Here is a 12,637-nt window from a genome sequence, read left to right as displayed (position 1 = left end):
TTCTTTGAAGGGAAAGGGGGTCACCTGCGCTAGCTAGGATTTTCTTCTTGGACCGCTTGCGGTTGAATTAATAATAGGCCACAAAAATGTAGAAATTGCCAAAAGCGTTTCAATCCTATAATTGGTTTAAGCTTACATTATAATGTTTTGCGTGCAGACACACACACACGCACAGGCGAAAGAGGCTAAACTCTGTCCAGAAAAAAAAAACATGCTAAAAAAGAGAAGCATCAGCTTTGTAAATGTGTGTTGATTCGTCCCCTCTGCTATATTAAATAGCTATAAAGGTAAAGCTTCCCCTTGTACATATCTGCTATTCGTTCCGGACTCTAGGGGGCGGTGCTCATCTCAATTTCAAAGCTGAAGAGCCAGTACTGTCCAAAGACGTGGCCAGCATGATTAAACACACCAAACGCTGTTACCTTCCCACCAAAAGTGGTTCCTATTTTTCTACTTGCATTTTACATGCTTTTGAACTGCTAGTTTGGCAGAAGGTGGGACAAGTAATGGGAGCTCACTTCATTATGCAGCGCTAGGAATTTGAACTGCCGAACTGCCGACCTTTCTGATCGACAAGCTCAGCGTCTTAGCCACTGTATCCTTTATTAAAATAGTTTAATAGCTATAGAATATGCTAATTCTTCGGAAAATCAGAGAAAACAAGTGAAAAATTAAGACTCAGAATACAGCTTGGGGTTTGCTTGATTTTGATCTCCTGGACCTTTTGAAAACTGAAGGATTTGCCTGTGTTTATGCAAACGTCTCTATTCTTTTGTTCCTCCAGTGTTTTTCAACGTATAATGCCATATCTTAACCGTTGTATGTTTATTTTAAGCAGGGGTCACCAACCTTTCGGACCTCAGGGACCACTAAATTCATAATTTTAAATCCCACGGACTACTAAAATGAATTTTTTAAAAAGATAAATTGTATTTAGTGCAATATAAAAAATGCAAATAAATTTTCTGCAAACCACCAAAATTTTCTCATGGATCACCATTGGTTCATAGACCACCAGTTGGTGACCACTGATTTAAAGCATGGGATTTTAGTGAGGATCACATCTCCCTAGAGCAGGAGTGTCAAACTCGATTTCATTGAAGGCTGCATCAGGGTTGTGTTTGACCTGGGATTGGGTGGGTGTGGCCAGTTCGATGTCACTCATGTCAGCGCCTGTGGTGGCCTGAGCACTCTTCCAGCGAAAACAGGCTCCCAAGCTCCATTTTCGGCTGCCACGGCCTCCTGCAACCCTCTTCCACTGAAAACCCTGTTTCCAGAGTGGCACCGCAGGCCAGATCTAAGTAGTCCGTGGGCTGGATCTGCCGCCCGGGCGTTGAGTTTGACACCCCTGCCCTAGAAAGTTGCCAGATGCTACAGAAAAGGATCATAAAATGTATGCAAGCCCCAGAGTTAAGTTTTTACAGTGCTCTTCCTTTAACAAAGTGAAATATCTCAAGCAAAGCAGGAAGCAAATCCAGAGTCAGTTTTGAGAATGCTTTCATTTTAATGATTGTCCATCCACAACAGGAGCACAGTCAGAACGCCTCCAGCTTGCAATATAAGGTTTGGTCTTACTCAGGTAAAGCAGGGGAAGCCGAACCTGAAGATGATGCTTAGCACACACTAAACCTGATAAAATTTCCAAACTGGCTCCAACTTTACCTGGGCAAACCTGAGAACAAAGCCCCAAGTGAGTCTTAGGAGATGACTAAACCTCTGGATCTAGCCGTAACTCAAAACTATCTGCCAATCTCAGAAATTTTATTTATTATTCTGCTTTTGATCATTAATTTACTTATTTAACTTTACTCATGCAAACTGTTTTAACAGATTGCAATCTCCCCATGTTGGAAATACAAATACTGGTAGTAGAAATAGCCTGGAACAACTATTTAGCCGCTTATATCATCTTGGGAATGGAATACATTAGTACAACAATGCAACAGCAATCTGGAAGGTAAGGGAAAACCATTGCAGTATATTTTCCCAGGTTGAGGGGGGGGGGAAATAAACCTCAGTGGCTGAAATAGCACTAATGGTTGCCAAACTTTGGTAGGAGGCTGCACTGAGAGAACAAGATTTAGTACTACAGTAACTATGAATTATTGTGTAGTCAGCTCAACAGCTCTTGTGGTTGACAGTCTTCAATTTCCAGCAGTCTCGATCATCTACCCTTTACATAATGGATACACCTCTGCCCAGAACCCTAATAATGATGAACAATGACTATAACAGTGTAGCATTATTATATTTAATAACATAAATGGCCATTTGCTTAGGTGGCTTCAGAAGACAATTGGACGACTCAAAAAATATACCTATTAAGGATGACATTTAATCCATCCTTTATCAAAGCCAGATTTTAGAAGACTAACACTTTACAGAAACATAGCAACAAAAGAGTATCTAGGGCCGTGATGGTGAACCTATGACATACATGCCACAGGTAGCATGTGGAGCCATATTTGCCAGCACGCCAACCCTCAGCCCCAGTGCGCACGCAAGCCAGCTGATTTTCAGCCTTTCAGAGGGGTGGGGAAGGCCGTTTTCGCCCTCCTGAGGCTTCAGGAAAGCCTCCGGAGCCTGGAAAAGGTGAAAAACAGGCCCAACGCCCCAACTGGAACCCGTTGGGCCTGTTTTTCACCCTCCCCTGGCTCCAGAGGCTATCCTGAAGCTTGGGGAGGGCGAAAGTGGCCTCCCCCAGCCCCCTGGAGGCTCTCCGGAAGGTGGAAACAAATCGTTTCCGAACTTCCATTTGGCCCGTTGGGCTAGTTTTCCGCCCTCCAAAGGTTTCAGGAAAGCCTCTGGAGCCTGGAGAGGGTGAAAACTCCCCCCCCGGCAGGAGTGGGTTTCTGCCAGTTCTAACCTCTTCTATAGAAGAGGTTCCACGAATCTACAGTGCCGTTTAGAACCGGTTCCAGCTCCCTCCCTCTGCCCGTCCGCACATCATCAAGATGAAGAGCGAGAGGAGGAATTCTGGGAGTTGAAGTCCACAAGTCTTAAAGCTGTCAAGTTTGAACACCCCTGGGATTTTTTTTTCTAAAGGGTTAGGGGTGCAAGGGTCTTATAACTTGACAGCTTTAAGACTTGCCTGCTTCAAATGCCAGAGTTTCTGAGCCAACATTTTGGTTGCTAAGCAAGAGCGTTGTTAAGTGAGTTTCACCACATTTTACAAGTTGGCCACGCCTACCCGGTCACATGGCCGGCAAGCCACTCCCACAAAGCAGGCCACACCTACAGAAGAGGTTCTTGAAAATTTTGAAACCCACCACTGCCTCAGCCCCAGTGCGCACGCCAGCCAGCTGATTTTCAGCCTTCCAGAGGGACGGGGAAGGCCTTTTTCGCCCTCCCCAGGCTTCAGGAAAGCCTCCGGAGCCTGGAAAAGGTGAAAAACAGTCCCAACGCCCCAACTGGAACCCGTTGGGCTTGTTTTTCACCCTCCCCTGGCTCAAGAGGCTTTCCTGAAGCTCGAGGAGGGCAAAAACGGCGTCCCCCGGCTCCCTGGAGACCCTCTGGAAGGCGGAAACAGATCATTTCCCAACTTCCAGTTGGGCCGTTGGGCTAGTTTTCCGCCCTCCAAAGGCTCCAGGAAAGCCTCTGGAGCCTGGAGAGGGTGAAAGCCCCCCCCGTTACACGGGGGGGGGGGTGTCACATGCCCATGCGCAAGTGGGTGGGTGGGGCGCATTCCATTGTGGGTGTGGGCGCAATTTTGGCACGCCTTTACAAAAAGGTTAGCCATCACTGAACTAGGAGATTTTTTTTAAAAAAGGCACTGAGAAAAGACTAGACATCATAGATTTTTGGCCTGATTTATCAGCATCCCATGTTAATTTTCCCCCCTGCTTATTAGTACTATTTATAATAGGAATGTGTTCACATATTGCGATGACCAAATTTGCACAATATGCTAACTCAAAATGAAACAGAAACATGACTTGGGAGGGGAAGTTTCCAGACTAAGGAAAAATCTAATTTGATAGTTTTCTTTCCATTCCCCCCACCCCACCTCAAACAATCAGTAATCTATAGTCATTCTTTAACATGGAAAACAATCGGATCTTGTATCTTAAAAGAACTATTTGAAACAAAGAAAGGGCTTGTCCATCATGCTGTGCCATAATTTGCTTAATATTGTTGACTGGCTGAATTTGTTTATCCACCAAGCCAGAAACTGTGGTTTTCAAATCGCATTAGTGAGGTTTCCATGACCAGCTTAATATTCTGACATACTGTCATGTATAAAATGATGTGGGTTGGTAGTTATATATTATAATAGGTCATGATTAAAAACCAAAACCAAAACTTCATTTTGGTGATAACTAGAAGGGGCCAGAAGGTGGCCTCTTGTATCTGCAATGAAAGCTAACTTAAAACTCTTAAAATTTACTCCTTGAATTGAACTGTTTGTATTTATTCCAACAAAAACTCCTGCTTTAAAATCTATCTTATTAAAATCTTATCATCAACATCAACATCAACACAGACTGGTCCTTATGATCCCATCCTTTGAGACCATAGGATTAGTTACGTGTTTTGTCTCCGGAGCAAGCAAAAGGAGAAGAAGGTTGATGGAATTGTGAAACCAAGTATAGAAATACATTTCAGCGGTACAGGAAATAATGTAGGGCAGAGTTCCACAACCTCGGGCTGTAGCTGACTATCGGGCTCTGACCCATTTGGAACCAGCCCAGCCCACAGAAACAGTTTGAAGACTTATGTGAGCACTGGGCGAGCACTCGAAGCTACATTTGCTAATGCAGAAGGTGTACGTGCTCGCTGCTTGTGAAAATGAAGCTGTGCACACATGCGTTTGCTCACTGCTCACACAGAACCACCCCGTCTCCCCCACACGATCTGCAAAACTGGAAAGATTGGGGAACGCTGATGTAGAATGACTAAATTTCAGCGTCCCCTTATTCATGTTTTTCTGTCTTTCTTTTTTTTCCAGGCCTTCATACTTCCCAGGAAAAAAAAAAAAAAGGCCAGGTTGAAACCTTTGATTTATTTTATTTTATTTTATTTTATTTTATTTTATTTTATTTATTTATTTATTTATTTATTTATTTATTTATTTATTTATTTATTTATTTATTCATTCATTTATTCATTTATTCATTCATTCATTCATTCATTCATTCATTCATTCATTCATTCATTCATTCATTCATTCATTCATTTATTTATTTATTTATAGATTTGCCCCATCTCCATCTAGGTTGGGGTCACAAATACTAACTAAATTGTGATTAAGCCCATTGAATATATATTATATTACGGTTCACCGACAAATGCGTGCCCACAAAACCACGGGACAACACCGCGATGTCAAAAGCGCACCCACAACAGCGCGTTGACAAAAGCGCGCCATCCACAAACAACATATTGGGACGCGAAAACAATGTTATAACCCTAACCCTAACGTAAAAACCCTAATTGCGCTTTTGTGGGCGTGGTTTTGTCGGCGCGCTGTTGTGGGCGCGCTTTTGACGTCGCAGTGTTGTCACCGCGGTTTTGTTGGTGCACATTTTTCGGGCGCGCATTTGTCGGGTCACGTTATATTACTGAAGTGGTCAGGATAAAAGAGAGGGCTGCAAGATACCAGAACTAATATAATTCAATTGGGGGTCCTTCTGCTAAAGCAGGGGTGTCACACTGGATTTCTTCGAGAGCTGGATCAGCATTGTAGTACTGCATGGGCAGGCGGTGGGAGTGGGAGACAGGACGGATGGCCTTCTGCAGCACTTTGCCAGGCAAAATGGGGTATGGGTTTTTTTGGCTACCAGAGGCACTGTGGGCTGGTCCTTGGGTATTTCCAGACTGGCCCCATGGGCCAGATTTAAGCACCCCACAGGCCTTGAGTTTGACACCCCTGCTCTATAGAGTAGCCAGTAAATTCCTGAAGTTAGGTTGCAGTAAAATGAAAGCATAGCAGCCCAACAGATGCTGTAGGAGCATTTAACCCAACGTAGAGAGGAAACTTTTGAACTGAAGCAGACAAAAATGTGTGTGAGGATGGCTTTCAAAGTGAATGGAGGATTGATGGAGGGTGAAGGTGTCCATTTCTGCTTTCCAGAAATGATCGTCAGCCACTTCTGAGAATCGGGTTAGCGATAGGTCCAGATATGTTATCCATAATAAAGAAACCTAGAAAATGCTGCAGGGAGTATAGAGAAATTTTCCAAGCAGATATTCAGAATGGCAACCAGAGTTTTAAAAGGGCCTGGATGGATTATTTTGTGGAAACCTACATACTTGAAAGGTCATTTTGTTGCTGCAGTGAAGATGTCCTTTAATACCAATACCACTCAGTGGCCATTCAGCTGATTTGCTAACCTAAACATTCTGCTTTTCCAGACCACATTTATCCCCTACTCCAAAGTTATCCAAGTGTGTGTTTTATATTGATTTTAAAGGTTACCTTGCACACATCGATTTGAATGTTCAGTAAAGTACACATTTGAAAATTCTCCAACTTCTGATCTCAAGCATTGAGAAGACGCCTAGGTTTATTACAATTTCAATTATTTTTAGAAAGCTCTACAGAAACGTGCAGCATTTAGGAATGCTACTAACCACCATTACTATTAATAGCTATAAATTATTGATTTGCGATTATGAGACAGAATTCCTAGAAAATGGCTCTTGCTTCTTATTCAGAAAGAAGCTGAATTAAAATTAGCATAATAAAGTTAGAGCTTGTAGTACACAGGTGAGATGTTCAAGCAGGTGCAAAGGCTTAGGATGTTTCAATTTGGCTGTGAGAAATCAGAATTATTTAGGTAGATGGTAAAATGCATCAAAAACCGCATCCCAGTGCATTTGTAAAAGTTGTAATGCATTTCCTCTAGGTGAGAAAAAAAGTTAATTCATTCCAAATACAAATTAAATTTTGGCCATGCGGATGTGTCAAGCAGCAAAATTCAAGACCAAGTTAATATAAAAGAAGACTTCTTTGATGAGAAAAATAAAGACAGATTTGAAGAATGGAATCCAAAAACTACATGTCTCCTAGATTCATGTTGTTCTAGACCATAAAGTGGTTGGTTTTGGCTTAGTTTGCTATATAAACCCAGTAACAGTGGCATGTTCAAGAAATCATGAATTCAGTATGCATTGTTGAATGAATTCAGCTACTATGTGGGGTAAGGAAAAATTAGGGTGCGTGAAAGTAGGTATTGCTTCAAACAATTAGTTACCACCAGGAGGCAGTATGTATACACTGTGTAAAAATAGAGAAGGGATGGCAGTCATGTAAATCCTCACACTTGAAGGGACACAGCATCTATAAGAGAAGATAGACGGCAAGTATCATTTAATAGATTATATCATTTGATAGATTCAGATACAGTAATGAAAAATGATTTGAGTAGCATCTGTAGCATTTTGGCTGAAAGAATATTGCGAATATATTACAAGAGTTTATCTGCATGGAGAATGTATAAATGGAATGGATAAAAATGTGGAATGAATATGGACAATGCACAGTAGATTTCTCAAGAATGCTTATGTTTCTAACCGTGGCACGACAAAACCGTGCTCGACTAAAGCGTGCCCGATTAAACCACGTCGCTGATGTCATCAACAGGGCGACAACAGCGAGCGTGGAGAAAGAAGGGTGCTTTAAATAGCGCTTTGAAAGCAAGCCGATTCAAGTTAAGGTAAGGGTTAGGGTTAGGGTTAGGGTTAGGGTTAGGGTTAGGTTAAGGGTTAGGGTTAGGTTAAGGGTTAGGGTTAGGGTTAGGTTTAGGGTTAGGATTAGGTTTAGCGTTAGGTTAAGGGTTAGGTTTAGGGTTAGGTTAAGGGTTAGGTTTAGGTTTAGGATTAGGTTTAGGGGGGTTAGGTTTAGGTTTAGGTGTTAATTTTAGGTTTAGCGTTTACAGCGTGCTTTTTTCTCCGCGCTGTTGTCACGCTGTGATGACGTCAGCTACGCGGTTTCGTCGAGCGCCCTTTAGTCGAATGCGGTTTTGTGGTGAAACCATTTCTAACACCAGTTTGATCGCTGTAGGTTAGCTGTGGGCAATAGAGTTGCTTAAGAGTCAATTTTGGTGTAGTGATTGAGGCATCAGGCTAGGAACTGGAAGACCGTGAGTAGTCCTGCCTTAGGCAAAAAGGAAATGGGGTGACCTTGGGCCAGTCCCTTTCTTTCAGTCCTAGGAAAAACTTGTCAAGAAAACTTCAGGGATTTGTAGAGGCCATCTCCAAAAATTGTACACTATTGATGGAAGGAAAAACAATAGTAGAGTTAGGCTAATTTTCAAATCCTTCTTTTCAAAGATGAATAAGTCACATCTCTATGACTGATCGCAGATTATTCGACTAGCCCATCCAGTTAATTAGTTAGTTTGAATCAGATACCTCTGAACTGATTTGGATGCATCTGCACATGCAGAGAAATAGCTTTCCTGAATTGATTTGGAAATCTGAATTGAACGGACGCAAATCAGCAATTGTTCAGCAAACAATGGGATTTTGTGTAGCACAACTAACCTGTGGCTCTCTGGCTTAAGGTCTTGTGACCCTCAACCCAAATTTCAGAAGTTTCTGCAAGCTCTCAGTTCAAACTCCTGTCGTGGGTGATTTGTTGGGAGGAAACAGGAGAAAGTGGCGGGAGAGGAGAAAGGGAACTCAGAGAGGGGAAAAAAACAGAAAAGAGGGAAGAAAATCCTGGTCAGCACATGACACATGTATGCCTATTCTGACACAGCTAAAGTTTGGCAAAAGAACTTTTCCCCCACATGTATCTCTTCTTACATTTATTTGCATTGATTTTACAACATTTGCATTTTCATTTCAACCCCCCCCCCCCCTTGGTAAAAGGGTTATTCTGTTAAGGAGTATGATGCTGAGTAAGCATGCTGATTGCAAATGAAAACAAGGAATGAAGGAGGGTGAAGAGGTTAGTAAAAGACCCTACCCTTGGGGAAGGGAATAGAGAAGTGTCATTTATAGTACTGTTTCAGCCTCGGGGGCATATGGAGGGTGAATAGTGGCGCTTTTGTGTTCCATTCCTCCTGCCAAAGCAAAGATTTTAAGTCTTTTGCCTCATCCATAACATTTTTTTACTCTTTAGGTTTCATCCATCTGCCTCCCTTCTCCCCCTCCCTCCAATAATTCTTAAACATAAGGGACTGTTATGGAATACTTAAGTGCGCAAAATAGATTTTAGCAACTTCCATTCCTGTAGCAAGGGAATTCTAATACCAGCACAAACAGACCCATCTGCATTCAGAAAAGCCTCTAAAAGCCTTTAAAATGTGTCTTGTTTTAGTTTATGTTTAGTTTATGCTATATAAATAAAGTACTTGGATCTGGTTGATATATTTGGGGGCTTCAAGTTTGTGATGGGAGTGGGGGCTTTTCAGCTTTGTGAGTGGGCTTCTATTGTTTGTTTTTAAAATGCTGTATTTTCCCCCATGTTGTTCTTTTTTCTCTCTGTTTCTCTTTCTCTCTTGATGCCCACTACCCCAAGGGAAAGGTCTGCCTGATCTGATCTGCAAAAATTCAGCAACAAAAAGTGAGTGTTTTCTGCTTTATTGCCATCTCTAGTCGTGATTTGGTTTTAATAGTCCTTGCCTTGGCCAGCCGTCTTCCTGGAGGAAACTCCATCCAAATGATGGTTCAGCATTTGAATGATGAGACGGATCAATAATTTTCCTTCAAGGCAGTAAGCTGAAATAGCTTCCCAAGAGTGATTTTAGTATTTGGAGTTTCTTCACACTCTCCTATTTACTGCCCCATTAATTTCAATTGACAAAAAAGTAAGGGAGGAAAAAATACACTGAGATCGGATGCAACCTGAGGACAAGGCCCCGTCCTCATGATCCGATCTGTTCATCTCTGCTAAAGCACATTCATCTTACCTGCCGTTATTGAGTTCTGTTTGATTTAGCTTCTGGTCCTTTTCCTGTTTACCTTCTGCAAAGCTTAGAAAGACCTGAAAGGAAAAAATAACTATTTTAACTCACTCCTGGCAATAAGGCAGAAACGGCTTCTTACAGATGACAATTTCCCCAATAGCTTGAATAATTTAGTCCAGCATGAGTAGAAAAATGCACTATTAAAAGGAGAAGCTTTTAACTTTACATCCCATGGTGGTGTCCCAGCGGCAGTGAGGGATGTGGTTCCAGGGCGTGGCAGGCCTGGGTTGCCTCTGGTTCTGCAACCCAGGCCTGAATTACACTACTGGTTCGGCCGAACCAGGAGCAACCCACCTCTGGTACGCACCTTCGAATTTTCTTGGCAAGATTGCAGAAGTTCTTTACTGTTGCCAACCTTATTCCTAGAGCTGAGAGAGTGACTGGCCCAAAGTCATCCTGCTAACTTTGTTCCTAAGGCAGTGTTTCTCAACCTTGGCAACTTGAAGATGCCAAGGGACTTATGACCATTTTTCATACTTACGGCCATTATAACATCCCCATGGTCACATGATCAAAATTCAGATTCTTGGCAACTGACATGTATTTAGGATGGTTGCAGTATCCAGGTCCCCTTTGGCGAGCCTCTGAGGAGCAAAGTCAGTGGGGAAGCCGATGAACAGCTGTGTTACTAACTTAACACTTTCACTTAATGGTGGCAAGAAAGATCATAAAATGGGGCAAAATTTACTTGACTGTCTTGCTTAGCAATGGACATTTTGGGTTCAGTTTTGGGTCCTAGGTTGAGGACTATCTGGACTGTATTTGGGCTGTGGGAATCCTGATGAACACCAGATAACAGAAAAGTAAAATTAGTGAGCTCATAACGAGAAGTGGTTAAAAAAAAAAGAAGACTCACAGAGGCATACTGTGAAAATGGGAAAAAGTGACTCCAGATATTAGGGTGGGCAATCTACGCCCCCAATGTGGCCCCCAGATGATCTTATACAAGTAGCTATTATACTAAATATTATAGTGTATATGTGTATGTCCGTGTACGCACCAGGGGTGGGTTGCTGCCAGTTTTACTACTGCTTCGCAACCCGTATGCATGCCAGATGCGCGCTGTACGCACATGGGCTATTCAATATAAATTGTTCTTCGCTCATGCGCAGAACAATTTACAGTGAACTGTGCACGCACAGTCACTAAAAACCAAAATGGCGGTGTCCCAGCGGCAGTGAGGGAATTGGTTCCAGGGCTTGGCAGGCCTGGGTTGCTTCTGGTTCTGCAACCCAGGCCAGAATTCCACTACTGGTTCGGCCGAACCAGGAGCAACCCACCTCTGGTACGCACCTTCAAATTTTCTTGGCAAGATTGCAGAAGTTCTTTACTGTTGCCAACCTTATTCCTAGAGCTGAGAGAGTGACTGGCCCAAAATCATCCTGCTAACTTTGTTCCTAAGGCAGTATTTCTCAACCTTGGCAACTTGAAGATGTCTGGACTTCAACTCCCAGAATTCCCCAGCCAGCATTCGCTGGCTGGGGAATTCTGGGAGTTGAAGTCCAGACATCTTCAAGTTGCCAAGGTTGAGAAACACTGTCCGAAGGGGAGACTACAGCTCACGGTCTCCAAGTTTCTATCTGTTGTTTTAACCACTACACCAAGCTAGCATTCTACCTGTAGTAGTAACAGCTATTGTCTGAAAAAGAACCAATTTAACTCATTTGTCATGCATCTAATTTTCTAGTTGCATTATTCTAAGTGTATTCAAATAAGTTCTAGTAATTTTGTGGCTGTTTTGGTGAAGATCATTTCAATATATGCTATGTTTTTATCAAATGGGGCATTTCTTAAGGGCTGGGTAGCGCACTTTTGAAAGGAAACTAAAAGCAGATATATGCAAGAGTAATCAATTATTAAACTTATTAGTTATTTATTTGAATTTCCCAAATCATATGACTCAAATAAGAAAGCTGCGGTAGCTCAAGATAGTCTCCCCTACTCCCTCCCAAAAGATACAGACAAGTGAGGCTACTCTAGGGGTTTTTATTATGAAGCCAGTTTTAGGAATACATGACTTTTTTTCAGAGCAATGGGAACAACAGCTCCCGGCCATATCAATGGAAGAAGCAACATCTAAAGCAGAGGTGTCCAACCTTGGCAACTCCAGCCAGGCATTGGGCATGCTGTCTGGAGAATTCTGGGAGTTAAAGTTGCCAAGTTTGGGAACACCTCTAGCCAAACACCACGAAGGGGAAGGTTCAAGGTTTCAAGGTTTATTACACTTGTATGCCGCCCTATTCCCGAAGGGGCGGCTAACAAACCAAAAGGGAAGGGAATAATACAGAAAAAAGCAAAAGGCAAGCAAACAAAATACAGAAACAATTTAAAAGCAGTCAACAGCCACACAGTTCGAGTGGGGATGGGAACTCATCAGCCCCAGGCCTGTTGGAACAGCCAGGTCTTGACGGCTTTGCGGAAAGCCTGAAGGGTGGTGAGGGTCCGGATCTCCATGGGGAGATCGTTCCAGAGGGCCGGAGCAGCCACAGAGAAGGCCCTCCTCCGGGTGGTCGACAATCGGCATTGGCCGGCGGATGGAATTCGGAGAGGCCTAATCTGTGGGATCTAATAGGTCTTTGGGAGGTGATTGGCATAAGGCGGTCTCTCAAGGCTGTTCCCATAATATATGTCTGACAGACAAGGCACATGTCAGGACTTTTCTTCACTGAGGGGTGATCAGTCCATTTGTTTATTCATTATATTGGTCAACTAATGTGCAG

The sequence above is a fragment of the Thamnophis sirtalis genome, unplaced genomic scaffold (assembly GCF_051295495.1).
Source record: "Thamnophis sirtalis isolate CommonGarterSnake01/CBP01778 unplaced genomic scaffold, rThaSir2_p1.2 scaffold_2, whole genome shotgun sequence".
Lineage (NCBI taxonomy): Eukaryota > Metazoa > Chordata > Lepidosauria > Squamata > Natricidae > Thamnophis > Thamnophis sirtalis.
Note: the sequence above shows the minus strand (reverse complement) of the source record.